The sequence below is a fragment of the Cebus imitator genome, unplaced genomic scaffold (assembly GCF_001604975.1).
Source record: "Cebus imitator isolate Cc_AM_T3 unplaced genomic scaffold, Cebus_imitator-1.0 Scaffold249, whole genome shotgun sequence".
Lineage (NCBI taxonomy): Eukaryota > Metazoa > Chordata > Mammalia > Primates > Cebidae > Cebus > Cebus imitator.
In genome coordinates, this window is record NW_016107564.1 from 3,149,294 (window position 1) to 3,152,297 (window position 3,004).

Consider the following 3,004-nt stretch of genomic DNA (forward strand, 5'->3'; position numbering starts at 1 on the left):
AAAAAAAAAAAAAAAAACGAATAAACTAGAGGGCACTGCTGAATAGACAATAGCCCAAGCTCTTGAGATAGGGCAGGGGGCTCTGGTCCCCCTCACTAACTCTGCCAAGATGACAGTTGTTTGCATTCTCCAACCCTTCTTCTGCTCATCTGTCAAAGGGGGATTTCGCACAAGGTTGGCTGGCTAGTGATCTACTAGGTAAAGCACCGGGCAAGCAGCTGGGAGGCTATCTGGGGCCTGTCTGCTTCTGCTAGCATCAATACTCTGATCTCAACTCCACCGGGGCTCCTAGGATCACCCTGACAGACACGACGGCGAGAAAAGAAAAATAAGTACCATCACAAGAAAAATAAGTGACAGCACACAAGTTGAATCATATGAGGTTGACGATATTCATATCTTCCATCCAAGAAACCGACAATTTCATATGATTAAGCTCAACATATCGCCGCAGTTGTTCCTATCGCGTGAGTCTTGGGGGGCACTCAAGAACTAGGATCATGCACTTGCTTATCTTAACAAAGAGTAGCTGCCTCAAGAGCTCCAGCAAACCTTTCTCCAGAAAGGTCAGTCCCCATCACGGGCTCCGGGAGCAACCTGTTGCAGCAGGGAGCCTGGGCCGCCGGCTTTCCCGCCCTTTCCCTCCAAATCACCTCCAGGCCAAGATCCCTCCTGGCCTAGCTCCCTTCTGGGCAGAAGCCGCTCGCTAGCTGCGGGACACAAAAGAATGAGCGGCGGGGCGGGCGCGGGAAGCCAGGAGACTCCAGGAATTCGCCGCCGCGCAGGGGAGGAGGTTGCCAGAGAAACTTGGCTGCCCCGAGTGGGTCGGCGCCAGTTCACCGTCGCGGCCCCTGCTGGGCACAGATTGGGGGCGATCCCGCCAGAGAGAAAAGATCAGAGGGAGCTAGTTCCTCCCTCCTATCGGACCCCCTGCCCCTCCAGACGCGGGCTCTCAGGGAAAGTGATCCCGAGCCTCCGATTTTCTACAGCCGTGAAGCTCCTTGTCTGTCCACGCTCCTCTTTGTTGTCGGGTCGGCGCGTTCTGGCGGAGTGAGCCGTGAGCACCCCAGTTCTTCATCTAGCGATAGCCGCGGGTCCACGCGCATGCACGCGGAAGAGCCGTGGGCCGGGGGCTGGGAGGGTGTTTCCAGCCAGGAGTGCAGGCGCTCCCCACGGACGCGGGGAGACGGCTTCACTTTGCACCCCCATATCCCTCCTCCGGCTGTGGTAGGCTGCACGGTATTGGCCCCTTTCCGCACTCAACCGAGGAGGCTCAGCGCCTCACGTCCTCGGGGCCATCCCTAGGGCTTCCATAACCGAAGACTCGTTCCCAAGCCCCTGGCGAGTCTCACCTCTATCGCCCTTCTCACCGAGAGCGAGTCCGAAGTCTCTGGGGCTCCGGCCCGGTGCGCGCACCCACCTCCTACTTCGGCTCCGGAACCACAGCCGCCGGCTACCCCTACCCGCCCCCTCAGCCCCGGTGGATGGAAGGAAGACCCAAGCGGGGCGGCCCGGGCCTCCACTCCACCGAAAAAGTTTGGGGTGACCGGGCACCGGGACCACGACGCGCTCCCCGCAGTCCCTCCGGCCCCCAGCGGCTGCCGCGGCCCGCACCGCCTACTGCGGGGCCAGGGAGGCGGCGCAGATGGCCAGGGTAAGGGGGACGCCGAGCGAGCCCATCCACTCCTCACCGCACACCCCCAGTACAGTGGAAGGAGTGCGCTCAGCCCCGCGCCTGGACAGCAGACGCCTCTCTCGCTCCGGGATGAGGACGCAGCTACTCACCGTGCACCCGGCTCCCGCTCCTGCTCCTGCTCCACCTCCCGCCCTAGTCACCGCTGTCGCCGCCCTTCTTTTAGCTCGCCAGGCCCCGGCTCGTGAATTATTTATGACCCGGCTTCGGGGACCACCGCGACGGCTTTCGGAGAGCCCGCCCCTCTGGCCCTCCCGCTGGCCGGGAAGGGGCTCAGGCTGCGCTGCGGCCGGACTCCCCGGACGTGGTGGGAGGCCGGAGAGTGAGGCCCGGGTGCCAGGGGCGGGGGGCGGGGAGACCTGTTGCGGCTTCCTCTGTCCCGGGCGGGGACCTGGGTATGGAGCCGCTGTAATGGGAAGGATTCTTTAAATATACTCACGGCGGTGGGAGAGCTGAACGCGCGGCCAGGTGCCGCGTGGGGATCTGACTCAGTCACTTAAAGATCGCGAAACCCGAGCCCTGGACGCACTCTGATTGGACCGGCTGAGCTGCTTCGCCACGTTGTCCCTAGGTGACCACCAGCACCTGGACAGCATCCATTTCCTGTAGGGGTGCCTGGTTAATCCCCCACGCCCTTCTTGCAGCGCTCTTGCCTCTTTTACCCCAGCAGAGCCCCTTACTTGGAATGCAGCTACCCTCCTAAAAACTCTCCTCTCCCATCCCTCACGCATTAGACCCTTCTGCTGCCTAATCTCAATGCAATTTTAAAAAAAAAATCATTTGGATCCTTAGTGTGCATCAGTTCCAATGAGAGTGGCTGAGGCGGATGAAAAACGGCATAAAGCAATACTCGCTCCCACGTGTACACACCAGCATCTGCTATGGCATGAAGCCACTGAACCTTCTTTTCTCACAGCATATTGGTTTTCCCGCTCTGTGAGTTGCAGCTCACCCCCGGAGTCCTCACCTTGCTACTTACCTGGGTGGTGAAAACCTGTCAGAAGTCATCACTCCCTCCTCTAACTGTCCTCAAAAATTTGTACCTCACCTCACTCTTATTCACCACTTCTTATCTTGAATTGGGAATACTGTACTCTCTGGTAGGCAAAATAAGACTTAGGAAAGAAAAGCACCTTCAGGATTGTGTCTTACATACAGTAGGTGTTTAATACATGTTTGTGATATTGATAGACAGAGGAAAGGATGGATGCACAAGCTACAAATGAATGATAGGTCAGTATCTTTTTCACTTACCCCAGAATCTAACATAAAACAGGTACCGGAAAATAAACCTGTGTTTTGTTTTGTTTT

At 57.9% G+C, this 3,004-nt stretch overlaps 1 protein-coding gene across 7 annotated transcripts in view; it reads right to left on the reverse strand.

The window, feature by feature from the left end:
* The window catches only part of PROM1 (prominin 1), a 106,691-nt gene extending 104,145 nt beyond the window's left edge, over nt 1-2,546 (reverse strand). For 3 of the 7 annotated variants that reach the window (XM_017498742.2, XM_017498736.2, XM_017498734.2), the window contains exon 1: nt 1,786-2,121. The gene's annotated coding sequence lies outside the window, so the exon portion shown is untranslated. The other 4 variants (XM_037727943.1, XM_037727946.1, XM_037727951.1 and 1 more) reach the window with 4 other exon arrangements.
* Between the last annotated feature and the right edge of the window lie 458 nt (nt 2,547-3,004).